Here is a 19,771-nt window from a genome sequence, read left to right as displayed (position 1 = left end):
AGGTGCAGCAGGCGGTCAGGAAGGCAAATGGTATGTTGGCCTTCATAGCCAGAGGATTCGAGCACAGGAACAGGGATGTCTTGCTGCAATTGTACAGGGCCTTGGTGAGATCACACTTGGAATATTGTGTGCAGTTTTGTTCTCCTTATCTGAGGAAGGATGTTCTTGCTATAGAGGGAGTGCACCGAAGGTTTACCAGACTGATTCCTGGGATGGCGGGACTGACATATGAGGAGAGATTGAGTCGGTTAGGATTATATTCGCTGGAGTTCAGAAGAATGAGAGAGGACCTCATAGAAACCTATAAAATTCTAACAGGACTAGACAGGGTAGATGCAGGAAGGATGTTCCCGATGGTGGGGGAGCCCAGAACCAGGGGTCATAGTCTGAGGATACGGGGCAGACCATTTCGTACTGAGATGAGGAGAAATTTCTTCACCCAGAGAGTGGTGAGCCTGTGGAATTCGCTACCACAGAAAGTAGTTGAGGCCAAAACATTGTATGTTTTCAAGAAGGCATTAGATATAGCTCTTGGGGCGAAAGGGATCAAAGGGTATGGGGAGAAAGCGGGAGCAGGCTATCGCGTTGGATGATCAGCCATGATCATAATGAATGGTGGAGCAGGCTCGAAGGGCCGAATGGCCTACTCCTCCTAGTTTCTATGTTTCTAAATACCTTTAAGATTGATGTGTCTTATAAGAGGAGTTTTGGAGGAAATAAGAAGTAAACTTGAATGCATAACATATAGTTATAAAATATAGTGTTAACTTAATCATATTTCCTTTGGTTAATTATTTTATGTACAATAACATTTGTTTAAAAAAGTGAAATCTTGTTGGGGTGTTAAATTGGTTAAAACGAGGTATTCAGATTTCTTTTTAATGTTAATAGTCCCAACTCTAATATAACAACATAAGAGGTCTGCAAAGGGATATAGATAGGTTGAGGGAGTGGGCAAAAATTTGGCAAATGGGGTATAATGTGGGAAAATGTGAACTTATGCACTTTGACAGGAAGAATAGAGAAGCAACACATTATTTAAATGGTGAGAAATTGCAGAGCTGTGAGGTATAGAGGGATCTGGGTGTCCTGGTACATGAATTGCAAAAAGTTGGTACGCAGACACAGCGAGTGATTAGGAAGGCAAATGGATTGCTATTGTTTATTGCACCTGAATAGAAAATGAAAGTAGGAATGTTTTGCTCCAGTTGTTTAGGGTATTGGTGAGACCACATCTGGAATAGTGTGTACAGTTTTGGTCTCCATATTTAAAAAAGGGTATGAATGCATTTGAGGCAGTATAGAGAAGGTTCACTAGACTGGTACCTTGGAATGGTGTGGGGAGGGGTTATCTTACGAGGAAAGGTTAGATAGGCTGGGCCTGTGTCCACTGGAGTTTAGAAGAATGAGAAGTGATCTTATGGAAATATATAAGATCCGAAGGGACTTGACAGGGTAGATGCTGAAAGGATGGCTCCCCTCGTGGGAGAGACTAGAACTAGAGGACACAGTTTAAGAATAAGGAGTTGCACATTTAAGCCAGAGTTGAGGAGGAGAATTCTTTTCTCTCAGAGGGTTGTGAGTCTTTGGAGCTTTCTTCCCAAGAGAGCAGTGGAGGACGGGTCAATGAATATTTTTAAGGCAGAGGTAGATAGATTCTTGACTAACAAGGGAGTCGAAGGTTATCAGGGTGGGTGGGAACTTGGGAGTTCAGGCCACAATCAGATCAGCCATCAACTTGTTGAATGGCAGAATGGGCTCAAAGGGGCTGAATGGCCTACTCCTGCTCCTAATTTGTACGTTTGTATGTTGGTAGGCACTTCAGAGAAGGTTCACTTGGCTGATTCTGGGAATGAAGGGGTTTGTCTTACAAGGAAAGGTTGGACAGGTTGGGCCTGTATCCATTGGAGTTTAGAAGAATGAGAGGTGATCTTACTGAATCATATAAGATTCTGAGGAGACTTGACAGTGTGGATGCTGAAAAGATGTTTCCCATTGTAGGAGACTAGAACTAGGGTGTGAGAAATGGATGGTTCTTTAAACCTTTTTGGGGAATTTTGCGTTATTCTGTGGAAAAGGCTGCGTGTGCGTGTGTATGATTTAATTAAGTTAGCCAGAGATCAATAGGAGCCAGGTTGTCTGGGGAGGTTAAAACATGAAAAGGGGAGAGATGTTAGGTTTGAGGTGCAAGTAAATAGGTTAGATTTAGCATTTGCATTTTTAGATAAGTTGAGAGTTTTTTTGAATACCAGATGGGAGTCAAAGGTGACAAAAAACATACTTGTATCTTGCAGGAGTTCCATAGGTTAACAGTAGTAGGGATATTACATTTTATTGACCTGAAAGCAAAGACAAGATAGAGACATGAATGATTTTATACTTGGAAGGATTAGAGTTCAAAGAGGTGTGAGAACAATGGAACCTGAGATGTAAGAGGGGGAAAAGGTATTTAGATATAGCTGTTTGAGCTGTTGAGGTAGCAGCTGGAGCTGAGTTGGGAGCTGTTAGCTCTGGGCTGGGAGGACATGCAGTTTGAATCAACCATCCAGTCAAGCCAGAAAAGTCTTGGGCTACAAAAAGCAGTTTTATTCTGAAGTTTGGTTTCCCACAGCAGAGTGCAAGCGAGTTACAGGTCATGTGGTATGCCTTTATTAAAGCTACAGCAGTTTGTCTTGGGTAATTATTTTTTATTCCTTTACGGGATGTGGGCATCGCTGGCTAGGCCAGCATTTATTGCCCATCCCTAATTGCCCTTGAGAAGGTGGTGGTGAGCTGACTTCTTGAACCACTGCAATCCCTGGGTGGCCAAGTAGAGAGTCTTTTTGGGGGGAATGTTTGTAAGATTAACCCTAATTAAACTGTAATCTTGTGTGCTTAAGTTTTCTTTTATTCCAGTTAGTAAAACTTTTACTTTTTAAAATCCCCAAAGTGTTACCGGACCTCTTACTGCTGAGATCGGTACGTGTTCTTCTCATTTTCAGAATACAAAAAAAAGGGTATGGTCCATAAGTCAAGTTTCCCTCTGGGATTTGGCTTGTGCAGTAATTAACACCGGCTGTGGTCATAACAAGGGGGACACAGTTTAAAAATAAGGGGTCGCCCATTTAAGATGGAGATGAGGAAAAAGTATTTCTCTCAGAGCATTGTTAATCTTTGGAACTCTCTTCCCCAGAGAGCGGTGGAGGCAGGGTCAATGAACATTTTTAAGGCTGAGGCAGATGGATTCTTCACTAACATGGGAGTCGAGGGCTATTGGCGGTGGGCGGAATGTGGAGTTGAGGCCACAATCAGATCAACCGTGAACTTACTGAATCACGGAGCAGGCTCGACGGGCCAAATGGCCCACGCCCGCTCCTAATTTGTGTTCTTGGTCTTGAAATGGGATTTTTCTTGCTTGTCTGTTGACTGTGTCCTTAACCCCTTCAAAGTGGGGGTGATTGAGTTCATCTGTGACACACGACAACCACAAACCCGTCTGGTTATCGTAGCTGTAGTCTGTGGGGTTATCAGATTCACAGCCAGGCGCTGAGCCTTTCCTTGTCTGCTGCCTCATCTCATAACACAGATACCGCAGCTCAGCGACGTGTTATTCATCAGAAAAAGACAAAGGGTTCAAAGGCAGTCGAGGGTTACGGGGGAGCAGCAGTAGGAAACACCAAAATCTGATCAGCCATGGGCCGGAGCAGGCTTGATGGGCTGAATGGCGTACCCCTGCTCCTATTTCTTACCTTCTTACAGCATACTGCTCAGCTGAAACTGTTGATACCGTAAATACGGGAAGATGGTGGCATAGTGGCCTAGACAGGACTGTCACTGCACTAGTAATCCAAATGGCCCAGGCTAATGCTCTGGGTACACAGGTTCAAATCCCAGCACGGCGGCTGATGGAGTTTGAATTCAATCAATAGATCTGGAATTGTAGAGCTGGTCTCAGTAACGGCAACGATGAAACTATCATGGATTGTCATACAAACCAATCTGGTTCACTAATGCCCTTCAGGGAAGGAAATCTGCCGTCCTTACCTGGTCTGGCCCACATGTGACTCCAGACCCACAGCAATGAGGTTGACTCTTAACTGGCCTCTGAAATGGCCACTTAGTTCATGGGCAATTAGGGATGAACAACAAATGCTGACCTTGTCAGTGATGTCCAGACCCCATGAAAGAATAAAAAATAAACAAACAGAACATAGTTACTAATATATGCAGCAATGAACTCAGGGGAAAATTCTTTCAACAGAGAGTGGTGACAATGTGGAAATCACCACCCCAGAGGAAAAAAAAGACTTGCATTTATATAGCGCTTCTCACAACCTCAGGGCATCCCAAAACACTTTACAGCCAAAGAAATATTAAGTGTAGTCACTCCAGTTACATAGATAGACTGGAGAAGTTGGGACTGTTCTCTTTAGAGAAGATTGAGAGGAGATTTGATAGAGGTGTTCAAAATCATGAGGGGTCCAGACAGAGTCGATAGGCAGAAACTGTTCTCATTGGTGGAAGGATCAAGAACCAGAGGGACACAGATTTAAGGTAATGGATTGTCATCTGAAAAGGAAGAATGTACAGGGCAACCGAGAGAAGGCGGGGGAGTGGCGCTAAGTAAATTGCTCCTTCAGAGAGCCAGCACAGACATTACAGGCCAAATGGTTCTAAGATTCATGGTGTAATGGGAAGCTGTAGTAGCTCAATGGGTAGCTCTTCCACCTCTGAGCTGCAAGGCTCTGAGTTCAAGTCCCATTTTAGGACCTGTTGGTCACTGAAGACACTGGTACATTTGAATTGCTAGACTAGAGAGGGATAAATTGTTCCCATGTTTGAAAGGATCAAGAACAACAGGGCACAGTTTTAAAGTAATTGGCAAAAGAAGCAAAAGCGACATGAGGAAAAAACATTTTCAAGTAGCCAATGGTTCAGGTCTGAAATGTACTGCCTGAGAATGTGGTGGCGGCAGATTCAATCAAAGCATTCAAAAGGGAATTAGACTGTTTTCTGAAAGGGAAGAATATGCAGGGTTAGGGGGAGAAGGCGGGGACATTGGTACTCAGGGAATTGCTCATTGGGAGAGCTGATGGAGACACAATGGGTCGAATGGCCTCCTCTGCACTGTAACAATTCTGCAATATAGAAATGTGGCAGCCAATTTTTTCACATCAAGCTCTCACAGCCATTTGTGTGCACCTGTGGCTTCAGTGACCAACAAGTACTGGAGTGGAATAAAAACAGAAAATGCTGGAGAAGTTCAGCAGGTCTGACAGCATCAATGGAGAGAGAATCAGAGTTAATGTTTCGAGTCCGTATGACCCTCTAAAGAAGGCTCAGAGGTAGAAGAACGATCCGCTCCAGCTGCCCGAAAGGCCCCTTACATGACAGTGAATTCACATTGGATTCTGCAATTTGAACGGCTGTAATGGCCACTGCGATATCCCAGCATGCCGTGCGCTTCGGAAAGCCCCCTCATCCCCAACGCGCAGGCGCACCTGAGGACAGGCCTGAGCATGCGCGGTGCAGGGTCAGGAGAGAACCAGGGACAGAAATTGGCCTCAGTGCCCGAAGAGGCCAGGACCCTCCGACAGTTTTTTCTTTAAACAATCTCTTTCCCGGTGCTCCCGCACTCACCGCTGGTTTCCAAACCCGCGGATAACTGGGTAGAGGTGCGGCCGCCGCCATTTTGTTTCCACCGGACTGAGAAACCGAACATGCGCAGATAGGAATCCCCGCAACCCAGGGGCGCATGCGCATTTCAGCGGATAGTGCGGTTTCTGGACCGCAAAGGATTGTGGAGAATGATAGTCACCATTTACCCTCCTTTACCTTCAAAAGGCCTCTTCTGGAATTTCAAACAAGATGATTTGGGAATATGTAAACTTAGAGTGATGCAGCAGAAGAGGGAGACACAGCCAGAGTGAGTGTGGGTATTGGCAATCTGATGCACAGTGGGAGTTGCACTGGTAAGTCTTTCTCTTTTAATTTATCTTTAACTTTTGTAAGTTCAGTAGTCTAGTTAAAAGGTTGGTAAGGTAGCTGACTCAGCTGACTGTGTGACAGTTTACTGTCAATTACCTGAAGCCTAATTAGGGCCTGAATAGGTGTTAATTACTATTTGAAGCTTAACTAGTGTGTCACCTCAGCTCTATTTAAGAAAGGGACTATTTAGAAGCACATAAACAGGGGAGAGAGCTCATCATGAGTGAGATACAGCCAGAGTGAGTGTGGGTATTGGCAATTTGGTGCTTAGGGGAAGAGGCGCTCTTTGCACTTTTTCTTGGCTATCCAACTTCTTAAATCTTCAGAGAGTGGTCTCACCCTGCTGCAGCAGCAGAGGCTACAAGGGAAAGGAGTGACTGGTAAGTAGTGGGTCAGGTTGGGTAAGTATTTACTACTTTAATCACTTATAGTTTAAGGTCTTTTTGTGGTTTATAGTTTGTACATTCTATAGTAACGAAGATCAGGAAAGAAGGGCCTTCGAGTAATTGATTTCAAAGGTTTAATATAAAGGGATAAGTCATGGCAGGAGAATTCAAAGCTGTGGTGTGCTCCAGGTGGGAAGCCGGGAACACTTCTGGCGCCCGGGACCAGCGTGTGTCCAGCTGCAGCTCCTGGAAGCTCAGGTTTCAGAGCTGGAAAGGCAGCTGGGGACACTGTGGAGCATCCATGAGTCTGAGTGCATCGTGGATAGCGTGTTTAGAGAGGTGGTCACACCGCAGCTGAAGGGTCTTGAGGAAGGAAGGGAATGGGTGACCCCAGGCAGTCCAAGAGAAACAGGCAGGTAGTTCAGGAGTCCCCTGGGGTCCCACTCGCAAATCAGTATTCCATTTTGGAGACTGATGAGGGTGCTGGTTCCTCCAGGGAGTGCGGACAGAGCCAAGCTTCTGGCACCACAAACAGCCTGTCTGTACAGGAGGGGAGGAAGAGAGAAAGAGCAATAGTAATAGGGGATTCTATAGTCAGGGAAACAGATAGGCCCTACTGTGGCCATCAACGTGACTCCAGGATGGTGTGTTGCCTCCCTGAAGCCAGGGTCTGGGATGTCACTGAACGGCTGCAGGGCATCCTGAAGGGGGAGGGTGATAAGGCAGAGGTCATGGTACATATTCGTACCAATGATATAGGTAGAAAGAGAGATGAGGACTTGCGTCAAAAATTCAGGGAGTTAGGCAGTAGACTAAAAAGCAAGACTCTTGAGTTGTAATCTCTGGATTACTCCCAGTGGCACGTGCTAGCGAGTTCAGGAATAGGAGAATAGCTCAGATGAATACGTGGCTTAAGAGTTGGTGCAGGGGAGAGAGTTTTAGATTCCTAGATCACTGGGACCATTTCTGGGGAAGGTGGGACCTGTACAAACAGGACAGTCTACATCTGAACCAGAGCGGGACTAACATCCTTGTGGGCGGGTTTGCTAGTGCTGTTGGGAGGAGTTTAAATTAACTCAGCAGGGGGAGGGGACACAATGTTAGCAGAATAGGGACACATCATAATACAGTAAAACAATCAAGTACAGGGAGTACAGCTGCATTAAGTTTCAAGGGAGTAAGGCAAGGCTGGATAGCCTCTACTTTAATGCCAGGACTATTACAGGTAAAACGGATGAGTTAAGGATGAGGATTGACACGTGGAATTGTGATATAGTAGCCATCACTGAGATGTGGTTCAGGGAGGGGAAGGATTGGCAGCTCAACATTCTGAGATATAGAATCTTCAGGGGAGGGGGTAAAGAGGAGGAGGCATTGAATTATTTGTTAAGGAGTCAGTTACTGCAGTAAGGAGTCATCGAATGAAGCTTTGTGGGTAGAGCTTAGGAATAAAAAAGGGGCAGCTACATTGTTAGGTGTTTATTATAGACCCTCAGATAGTCAGTGGGAAATTGAGCAGCAAATATGTGCACAATTTGCAGAGGTGTATAAAAACAATAATAGGGAAATTGTATTAGGTGATTTCAACTTTCCCAACATTAATTGGGATAGACAAAGTGTTAAGGGCTTGGATGGAGTGGCTTTCTTGAAATGTGTACAGGAGAACTTTTGAGGTCAATATGTAGAGGGTTCAACAAGGGATGGTGCAGTGCTGGATCTAATTCTGGGGAATAAAGCCAGACAGGTGGCTGAGGTGGTGGTGGGCGAGCATTTTAGTCATAGCGACCACAACATGGTACAGTTTAAGCTTGTTATGGACAAAGAAATCGACAAGTTGCAAAAAAAAATTTGGATTGGGAGAGAGTGGATTTTAGTAAATTTAAGGCAGGATCTGGCCAAGGTAGACTGGGAACAGCTACTTGTGGGGAAATCTATAGAGGAGCAGTGGGGGGTGTTCAAAAAGGAAATGGGGAGGGTACAGGCTCACCATGTTCCCTCTAGGGTGATAGGAAGGAGTAACAAGCCCAGAGAACCATGGATGACCAGAGATATTCAGGTTACAATGAGAAGGAAAAGATAGGCTTTTAGCAGGTACAAGGGAAACAAATCAGCAGAGGCATTAGTGGAGTACAGACAGCACAGGGCGGAGCTTAAGAAAGCAATTAGGAGAGCAAAGAAGGGATATGAGAAAGCTCTGGCTGGTAAAAGTAGGGAAAATCCCAAGGTATTCTATATCAATGGGAAGAGGATAACCAGGGAAAGAGTAGGGCTCATAAGGGGCCAATCTATGGGTGGAGCCAGATGACATCGCTCGAGTGTTGAATGAATACTTCACGTCCATCTTCACCCAAGAGAATGAGGAATGAAGGTATCGAACTCAGGGAGACTGTGAGGTTTTTAAGCAGATTAATATTGGGAGTGACAAGGTATTGGAGGTGTTGGCAGGCTTAAAAGTGGACAAATCTCCAGGTCCAGATGATTTGTGTCCCAGACTGCTGAGGGAGGCAAGGGAGGAGATCACAGGGGTTCTGACCCAAATTTTTAATTCCTCTCTGGCCACGGGGGAGGTGCTGTGGATGAGCTTGCGGCTACATATCCACGCAATCACTAAGACCACCCATTTCCTTCTCCTAACAGCATGTGACTTCATCCCTGCCTCAGCTCATCGGCTGAGGTGCCACTGTGTGATTCTGAGGGTATTATTTGGCCAGCAGTTAGTTTCATTCAGCTATGTTGTTTCCCACTACCCCCATAGCCCTGCAATCTGCTCCTTCAATTATTTACTCCATTCCCTCTTTAACTTTACTGTGCATTGTTTGGAGGGAAAGAGACATGGAGAGGGTTAGGGAGGGTATTTAAGAGTTTAGGACCCAGGCAGCCAGCAATGGATATAATTGCTTAAAGACTTTATTTTACCAAGAAAGGTTGAACAAGTTAGGCCTACCTACACCCATTGGAATTTAGGAAAAAAATGAGGTGATATTATTGAAACATATGAGCTCTTGCGGGGACTGGATAGGTTAGATACCAGGAAGGAGGGGGAGAACTAACACTTGGGGACATAGATTAAGAATAAAAAGTCTACCTTTTGAAAGAGATGAGAAGAATTTTTTTCTCTCAGAGGATCATTAGAGGGTGGAATTCTCTACCCCAGAAATTAGTGGAGGCTGGGTCTTTAAATTTATTCCAGGCGGAGTTGGATAGATTTTTGTTAGGCAACAGAGTCGAGGGTTATGGGGGCGCAGACAGGAAAGTGGAGCTGAGACCACAACCAGATCAGCCATGATCTTATCGAATGGCGGAGCAGGCTCGATGAGCCAAATGGCCTACTCCTACTCCTAAGTCCTACGTTGGTTTGTCATGGTGGAGGGATCCAAATCAGGAACGTTCAAGAGGCCAGACCTGGAGGAACGCAGGAATCCGGGAGGGTTGTCGGTCTGTAGATTACAGACATGGGGAGTAGCCAGGACATGGAGGGATTTGAAAACAAGGGTGGGAATTTTAATATCAAGCTGTTCCCTAAGCAGGAGTGGAGGTGGATCAGCGAGCACAAGGGTGATGGGTAACTGGTGAGCTAGGACATAGGCAGCAGAGTTATGGACGGCCTGAGGTTTACAGAGGCAGAACGCGAGAAGCCCGCGAGGAATACGTTGAAATAGTCCTGTCTAGAGATGACAATGGCATGAATTGGGGTTTCAGCAGCAGATGAGCTGAGGCAGGGATGAAGTCACGTGCTGTTACGGAGAAGGAAATGGGTGGTCTTAGTGATTGCGTGGATATGTGGCTGCAAGTTCATCAACAGGAAGGAACTAGCCAAGAAGGCTAGCATAATCCTGTGGCTGATCAATAGGCCAGAAAAGCAGTTATAAAGGAAACCCATGGAAGCCACTCACCTCACAACCACTGGCACTAGTATGACAGACTTCATGTCTGATTGATGCAAATGGAGGCCATGCATCCACTTCCCAGGTTACGGATATGCTACAGTCATTACTGATAGCGAACGATTCAGCAAGGTGCTCAGCATCACCCAGCCTTTTGGGTCTCATTTATACTCAAAGGGCATCTTGCCTCAGACAAGTGCTGGGTCCCAATGGGCCAACTCCAAGGAAACACAGAGGAAACAGCAAAGGAGGATTTTAAAAAATTCTTTCATGGGATGCGGGCGTCGCTGGGAACGCCAACGTTTGTTGCCCACCCCTAATTGCCCTTGAACTGAGTGGCTCGCTGGATCATTTCAGACAGCGGTTAAGAGTCAACCACATCGCTGTGGGTCTGGAGTCATGTGTCGGCCAGACCAGGTAAGGGTGGCCAATTTCCTTCCCTGAAGGACATTAGTGAATCAGATGAGTTTATACAACAATCGACAATGGTTTCATGGTCATCATCACTGAGATGAGCTTCCAATTCCAGATTTTATTCATTGAATTTAAATTCCACCAGCTGCCATTTCTAACCCATGTCCCCAGAGCATTAACCTGGAGCTCTGGATTACTAGTCCAGTGATGTTACCACTATGCCACCATCTCCTCCGTTTTTGTTTATTTTAGGATATTCTTTTATCTTAGTTATTATTTATATTTACCTAGTGGATTGCAGATTTCCCTGCCCGTAAAGTCATGTGATTACCACAGCTAGATTTTCTGAGAGAGAATTTTTTCTACATGGGGTTTTCCTAAGGGCTCACATTTTCAGAAAGAAGTCATGTAACACCTATGCTGCCTCATCATTTCCACACAACCTGCCACCCAGAGTCTAACAGGATGGCGGATTGCCCTCTGAGGGCTGTCAGGGAGGAACCCCACGATCTGGTTAGGAGCAACGCAGATTGGACTAGAGCTTTGTCTGATGTTCTGAGGGCTCGTGCGTGGGGCGTGGGCATCACTGGGAAAGCCAACATTTGTTGCCCATTCCTAACTACCCTTCAACTGAGTGGTTTGCTCGGCCATTTCCGAGGGCACTTAAGAGTCAACCACGTTTCTGTGGGTCTGGTGTGACATGGAGGCCAGACCGGGTAAGGACGGCAGATTTCCCTCCCTAAAAGGGAATTAGTGAGCCAGATGGGTTTTTGTGAGAATCGATTTCGGTAACTGTTACAAAGACCAGCTTTATATTCCAGATTTTTAAAATTAATTGAATTTAAATCCCACCAGCTGCCATGGGATTTGAATCCCTGTCTCCAGAGCACTAGCCTGGGGCACTGGATTACCAGTCCAATGACATTATCACTACACCACCCTCTCACCCAGATAGCCCATGGCTATCGATGCTGCACCGGGTTACAGGCAGTCAGACCTGACAGGAGTCCCCCTCCCGATTGCTACTCGTCAGACCCGTGACCAGATTTTAAAATTCATTTGCGGGAGGTGGGCTTCGCTGGCTGGGCCAGCATTTATTGCCCATCCCTAATTGCCATTCAGAAGGTGGTGGCACGCTGCCTTCTTGAGCCGCTGCAGTCCATGTGGTGTAGGTACACCCACAGCGCTGTTAGGGAGGGAGTTCCAGGATTTTGACCCAGAGACAGTGAAGGAACGGCCGATATATTTCCAAGTCAGGATGGTGAGGGGCTCGGAGGGGAACTTCCAGGTGGTGGTGTTCCCCATGTGTCTGCTGCCCTTGTCCTTCTAGATGGTAGTGGTCGTGGGTTTTGTCCGGTGCTGTCGAAGGAGGCTTGGTGAGTTTCTGCAATGCATCTTGTAGATGGTACACGCTGCTGCTACTGTGCGTCGGTGGTGGAAGGAGCGAATGTTTGTGGATGGGTTGCCAATCAAGCAGGGCTGCTTTGTCCTGGATGGTGTCAAGTTTCTTGAGTGTTGTTGGAGCTGCACTCATCCAGGCAAGTGGAGAGTATTCAATCACATTCCTGACTTGTGCCTTGTAGATGGTGATCAGGCTTTGGAGAGTCAGGTGGTGAGTTACTCGTCGCACGATTCCCAGCCTCTGACCTGCTCTTGTAGCCACAGTATTTACATGGCTGGGTCCAGTTCAGTTTCTGCTCAATGGTAACACCCAGGATGTTGATAGTGGGGGATTCAGTGATGATAATGCCATTGAATGTCAAGGGGCAGTGGTTACATTCTCTCTTGTTGGAGATGATCATTGCCTGGCACTTGCATGGCGCCAATGTTACTTGTCACTTGTCAGCTCAAGTTTGGATATTGTCCAGGTCTTCCTATATTTGGACATGGACTGCTTCAATATCTGAAGAGTCGCGAATGGTGATGAACATTATTCGCTGTTGATTGCACATCGCCACTTCTGACCTTATGATGGAGGGAAGGTCAGTTCCCCCAGGATCTCCAACAATCCTAACGTTATCATCTTGTTGCATGGAGCAGCAAAGATGGTTGCTACCACTGAGGATGCTAGACATAAATAAAAGCAAAATGCTCTGGATGCTGGAAATCTGAAATAAAAACAGAAAATGCAGGTGTGGCAGCATCTGTGGGGAGAGAGAAACGGAGTTAACGTTTCAAGTCCATGTAACTCCTCTTCAGAGCTAAAGAGAGAGGTAGAAATGTGATGGACTTTATACTGTTATAGAGGCAGTGGAGCAGGTGGAGCAAACTAGAAGGTCAGGGATAGGTGGGAGCTCAGGAGAAATTTGACAAAGATGTCACAGACACAAGACAAAGGGAGTGTTAATGGTAGTGTTAAAGGCTAAGGAAGGTGCTAACAATGGCATAAAAGGTAAGATAGCAGAATGTGTTAATAGCAGAACAAGGGTCAGTGTTCTGTGAAAGCACAAAGTGACAGGTGGCCCTGTGGGGTTGGGGGGGTGCAGGTTTGTGGTTGGGGAAAAAAATTGCATTAAAAATGGGGTCAAGATGGAGGAGAGAGTTCATGGTCTGAAGTTGTTGCACTCATGGTAACTCAAAGTTGTAAAAGATGAGGTGCTGTTCCTCCAGTTTGCATTGGGCTTCACTGGAACATTGCAGCAGGCCAAGGATGGACATGTGGGCATGAGAGCAGGGTGGAGTGTTAAAATGGCAAGCGACAGGAAAGTCTGGGTCATGCTTGTGTACTGAGCGAAGGTGTTCCACAAAGCGGTCACCCAGTCTGCATTTAGTCTCCCCAACATACAGGAGACCGGACTGGGAGCAGCAAATACAGTAGACCAAATCGAAGGAGGTGCAAGTGAAGCGCTGCTTCACCTGAAAGGAATGTTTCGGGCCGTGGACAGTAAGGAGGGAGGAGGTAAAAGGAGCAAGTGTTGCACCTTCTGCGGTTGCATGGGAAGGTGCCATGGGAAGAGCATGACAAGTCGGAGGTGGTGGAGGAGTGGACCAGGGTGTCCCGGAGGGAACGGCCCTTACAGAATGCAGACGGGGGGGGGGGGGGGCGGCATCATGCTGGAGTTGGCGGAAATAGCAGAGGATGATCCTTTGAACGTGGAGGCTGGTGGGGTGAAAAGCGGAGGACAAGGGGTACCCTATCATGGTTCTGGGAGGGAGGGGGAAGGGTGACGGCAGAATTGCAGGAGATGGGTCAGACATGGTTGACAGCCCTCTGAACCACAGCGGGCGGGAACCCTCGGTTAAGGAAAAAGGAGGAAATGTCGGGAGCACCGTTTTGGAAGGTAGCTTCATTGGAACAAATGCGACGGGGGCGGAGGAACTGAGAGAATGGGATGGAGTCCTTACAGGAAGCGGGGTTTGAGGAGCTGTAGTCAAGGTAGCTGTGGGAGTCGGGATTGTAATGAATATGGGTAGACGGTCTATCACCAGAAATTGAGACTGAGAGGTCAAGGAAGGGAAGTGTTCGGGTTGGACCATGTGAAGGTGAGAGAGGGGTGGAAATTGGAAGCAAAATTGATAAATATTTCCAGGTCCAGAGGAGAGCATGAAGCAGCACAGATACAGTCATTGATGTATTGAAAAGAGAGTTGTGGGAGGGGGCCTGAGTAGGACTGGAACAAGGAATGTTCCACATACCCCATAAAGAGACAGGCATAGCTGGGGCCCAAGCGGGTACCCATGGTCACACCTTTTTGGAGGAAGTGAGACAAGTTTAAGGAGAAATTGTTCAGTGAGAGAACAAGTTCAGCCAGGCGGAGGAGAGTGGTGGTAGATGGGGATTGTTCGGGCCTCTGTTCAAGGAAGAAGCTGAGAGCCCTCAGACCATGATCCTGCCATCAAACTTCAAGCCATTGTTTCCAGGACTGTCACTGACCTCATCTTCTCTGGAGATCTTCCCTCCACAGCTTCCAATTCCACTTCTTTCTTCTTCTAAAAATCCACAAGTGGACCCATCATGTCAGCCTGTTCCTGCCCCACAGAACTCATTTCTTCCTGTCTTGACTCAATATCTCTCCCCTTGTCCAGTCTCTTCCACCTACATTCGCAATTCCTCTGATGCCCTACGTCACATCAACAATTTCTAGTTTCCTGGCCCTAACCATCTCCTCTTCACTATGGACGTCCAGTCCCTCAACACCATCATCCCCCACTAAGATGGTCTCAGGGCTCTCTGCTTCTTCCTTGAACAGAGGCCTGAACAATCCCCATGCATCATCACTCTCCTCCACCTGGCTCAACTTGTTCTCTCACTGAAGGGTCCCCCTTGTCCTCACTTTTCACCCCACCAGGGGTGGGGATCAAAGGATCATCCTCCGCCATTTCCGCCAACTCCAGCATGATGCCACTACCAAACACAGCCCGTCGGCATTCCGTAGGGACCGTTCCCTCCATGATACCCTGGGCCACTCCTCCATCACCCCAACTCATCATCCCCTTCTCACGGCACCTTCCATTGCAATTGTAGAAGGTGCAACACCTGCCCATTTGCCTCTTCCCTCCTCAATGTGCAAGGCCCCAAACACTCCTTTCAGGTGAAGCAGCACTTCACTTGCACCTCCTCCAATTTTTGGCCTACTGAATTCACTGCTCCCAATGCAGTCTCCCCTACATTGGGAAAACTAAGCGCAGACTGGGTGACCGCTTTGCGGAACACCTTCGGTCTGTCCGCAAGCACGACCCAGACCTTCCTGTCCCTTGCCATTTCAACTCACCATCTTGCTCTCATGCCCACATGCCCATCCTTGGCCTGCTGCAATGTCCCAGTGAAGCCCAACGCAAACTGGAGAAACAGTATCTCATCTTCCGGTTAGGCCTTCTGGACTTAACTTTGAGTTCAACAACTTCAGACCGTGAACTCTCCTCCATCTTGACCCCTTTTTTAAATCCAATTACTTTATCCCCACCCCTCCCACAAGGCCATCAGTCACTTGTTCTTGTATTTTGCTTTCACAGAGCACTGACCCTCGTTCTGCTCGTAACACATTCTGCTATCTTACCTTTAAGCCGCTATCAGCACCTTCTTTAGCCTTTAACACTCCCTTTGTCTTGAGTCCATGACATCTTTGTGGAATCTCTCCAGCTCCCACCTATCCCAGACCTTCTATTTTGCTCCACCTGCCCCATGCCCTCTATAACAGTACAAAATCCATCATGTTTCTACCTCTCTTCAGCTCTGAAGAAGTCATACAGACCCGAAATGTTACCCGTTTCTCTCTCCACAGATGCTGCCAGATGTGCTGGGTTTTTCCAGCATTTTCTATTACGGTATACTTGGAAGTTGGGAGTGGAGGGGTGGAGGCAGGAGGCTTACTGCGAAGGTGCATATGAAATCATGGACAAAGTGGGAGAGCCCAACATTAAACTGGCCATCCCGAAACGAGGGAGGAAACTACCATACACGTGGTATCATAGAGATCAGCGTAAACCCCACAAAAAAAAATGAATTAAGAATAAACGTTACATTTGTTCTTACGTCCGCAGGCGAAGGAGTAATGAAGATACTGCATGTCACGTTCCTACTCCTGATTGGGAATGACATTTGAGTCGTGGAATAATTGCACCTTTACGATGATACAAATCCAAGTGAACTGACATCGGATAGTTAACCTGCCATTGCACGCAAGGCTACAAAGTGGAACAAGAACAGGAGGTAGACCGTGCATGCATCTGTACCAGCCCCAGGGACGTCTTCCGGAAGGTAGCCAACCAATGAAGCACAATAAAAAGGCATGTTGATACATCAGGGAAAGAGTGTGACCTGGCCTCGCAACAGTCAATTAACTAAAACTGCCTAGCAACAGTGTCTTCAAGCAAGACCTTCAGGGTAGATTTTCAAGTCCAAACAATAAAACTATCACAGACAACGCAACACTATAGCTTACGTGATTGATAATTCGGTAATTCCACACCGTGAATCATGGAGACATGTGTCACGACAGACATGCATTGAAGGAATCTGCGTTAGGCTAGAGAATGACATATAAGGCAATGCCAGTTCCAGTTTGATCAGAACAATGTATAATAGGCATTTCCTTTGTGCAACAGCCACAACAAGGAATGCAAACTTAACCTCAAGTGCGTGTAAGCTCTGCTGAAAATACTCCTTGTAATTTTTTTAATATGCTGAAGCTAAAGAATAAAATGATTGTGGTCGCTGTCTGACTTTGTTACTGCTCAAATGAACAATGAAAAATGTCACTGTTCTGAAGAAAGGTCCTTGACCTGAAACGTTAACTCTTTTTCTCTCTCACAGGTGCTGCCTGACATGCTGAGTATTCCCTGAATTCTCTGTTTTCGTTTCAGATTTCCAGCATCCGCAGTACTTCCCTTTTGTTTGGATGAAAAATTGTGTTTTCAGAGCAGGCATCACCACCACCTGCAAATTCACCTCCGAGCCACACACCATCCTGACCTGCAACGACATCACTATCACTAGGTCAAAATCCTGGAACTCCCTTCCTAACAGCACTGTGGGTGTACCTACACCACATGATACCGAAGCAGCCCATGTTCAAATGCAGCAAGACCTGGAGAATATCCAGGCTTGGGCTGACAAGTGGCAAGTAACATTCGCGCCAAACAAGTGTCAGGCAATGACCATCTCCAACAAGAGAGAATCTAATCATCACCCCTTGATGTTCAATGGCATTACCATCGCTGATCCCCCACTATCAACATCCTGGGGATTACCACTAACCAGAAACTGAACTGGACAAGCCATATAAATACTGTGGCTACAAGAGCAGGTCAGAGGCTGGGAATCCTGCGGAGAGTAACTCACCACCTGACTCCCCAAAGTCTATCCACCATCTACAAGGCACGAGTCAGGAGTGTGATGGAATACTCCCCACTTGCCTGGATGAGTGCAGCTCCCACAACACTCAAGAAGCTTGACATCATCCAGGACAAAGCAGCCCACTTGTTTGGCACCACATCCTCATGCATTCACTCACTGCACCACCGACGCACAGTGGCAGCAGTGTGTGTACCATCTACAAGATGCACTGCAGCAATTCAACAAGGCTCCTTCGACAGCACCTTCCAAACCCATGACCACTACCATCTAGAAGGACAAGGGCAGCAGACACAGGGGAACCACCACCTGGAAGATCCTCCCCCAAGTCACACACCACCCTGACTTGGAAAAATATCGCTGTGGCTGGGTCCAAATCCTGGAACTCCCTAACAGCACTGTGGGTGTACCTACACCACATGGACTGCAGCGGTTCAAGAAGGCAGCTCACCACCACCTTCTCAAGGGCAACTAGGGATGGGCCATGCCCACATCCCATGAACAAATACAAACAAAAACATTTCTTGAAACATTTGCAGTTTTACTCTGCAATTCGTCTGGTTGATTATTACACATGATAAAGAAAATTATAACACTTACAAAGAAAGCCAAAGTGTACCCTATCATCAGGAAACCACATATTTAAAACTCTCCAACTCTCCTCCTGTTATGAATAGGGGCACAAGTAGGCCATTCGGCCCTTCTAGCTTACTCCACCATTCAATGAGATAATGGCTGTGGCCTTAACTCTGCTTTCCTGAATGTACCCCCCCCAATGTAACCTTGTAAATCAAATATCTGTCTAACTCAGTCTTCAATATATTCGATGACCCGGCCTCCACTGCTCTCTGTATTCTGGAAGAGAATTCCATAGACTCACGACCCTCAGAGGAGAAATTCCTCCTCCTCTCCATCTTCAATGGGAGACCCCTTATTCTGAAACTGTGCCCCCCCCCCCCGTTCTAGATTTTATCCATGAGAGGAAACATCCTCTCAGCATTTACCCTGCCAAGTCTCCTCAGGATCTTATATATTTCATCAGATCACTTCTCGTTCTTCTAACCTTCAATGGTTACAGGCCCAACTGCTCAATTTCTTCCTCATAAGACAACCCCTTCATCCCAGGAGTGAGTCCAGTGAACCTTCTCTGAACTGCTTCCAATGTGACTATATCCCTCCACAAGTAAGAATAAAACAGACCTGCTGCCAAAGCTTTTCATCTTGCACTCATCAGGACACATTCGTAAGAATACCAATTCCCAAAGGGAACAACAATTCATACTGCGCGGGAAGAGGGCGCTGATTGGTTGGCAAGTGGACTTGGTAGAGGCATTGCCACAGAGAATGCACCTTAACTGCCAAGCTTTTGTTTAAATTCAAACCAGACAAGTCGACTCTGATTGGTCAAGGCACTGCCATGGGGAATGAACTGGGGAATGGCTATCTCCCAAGCTTTTGTTTCGTTGAAAAAGACGTAATGCGTGGACATGTTTTTATTTGCAGAGGACAGGGCCCTGTGTATCACAGCATTGTTACAGTGCAGGAGGCCATTTGGCCCATCGTGTCTGCACTGGCTCTCTGAATGAGCATCATGACTCAGTGGCATTCTCCCACCTTTTGCCTGTAACCCTGCACATTGAAGTGTGGCGCCTAGAACTGTATGCAATAATCCAGCTGAGGTCTGACTAGTGTCACATAAATTCAGCATAACCTCCTTGCTCTTGTACTCTGTGCCCATATTAATAAAGCTAGAATACTGTATGCTTTCTCAACTGCTCTCTCCACCTGTCCTGCCACCTTCAACGGCTTGTGCACATATATACCCAGGTCCCTCTGCTCCTGCACACCTTTAGATTTGTATCCCTCATTTTATATTGTCTCTCCACGTTCTTCCTGCCAAAATGAATCACCTCACACTTCTCCGCATTGAACTCCATCTGCCACCTATCTGTCCACTCCACCAACTTGTCTATGTCCTTTTGAAGTTCTACACTGTCCTCACAGTTTACACTATTTCCATCTGCAAACTCTGAAATTGTCCCCTGCACACCAAGATCTAGATCATTAAGATACATCAGGAAAAGAGAGGGTCCCAATACTGACCCCTGGAGACCCTCCAGCCCGAAAATTATCCATTAATCATTACTCTCTGTTCCCTATTACTCAGTCAATTTTGTATCCACGTTGCTACTTGTCCCTTTTAATCCACGAGCTATAGCTTTTCTCAAGTCTGTTGTGTGGCACTGTATCAAATGCCCTTTGAAAGTCCATGTACACCACATCAACGGCATTACCCTCATCGACCTTTCCTGTTACCTCTTCAAAAA

The sequence above is a fragment of the Cetorhinus maximus genome, unplaced genomic scaffold, assembly GCF_964194155.1.
Source record: "Cetorhinus maximus unplaced genomic scaffold, sCetMax3.hap1.1 HAP1_SCAFFOLD_410, whole genome shotgun sequence".
In the NCBI taxonomy this organism is placed as follows: Eukaryota; Metazoa; Chordata; class Chondrichthyes; order Lamniformes; family Cetorhinidae; genus Cetorhinus; species Cetorhinus maximus.
The sequence above is the reverse complement of the archived record's forward strand: the minus strand, read 5'-3'. Positions refer to the sequence as shown.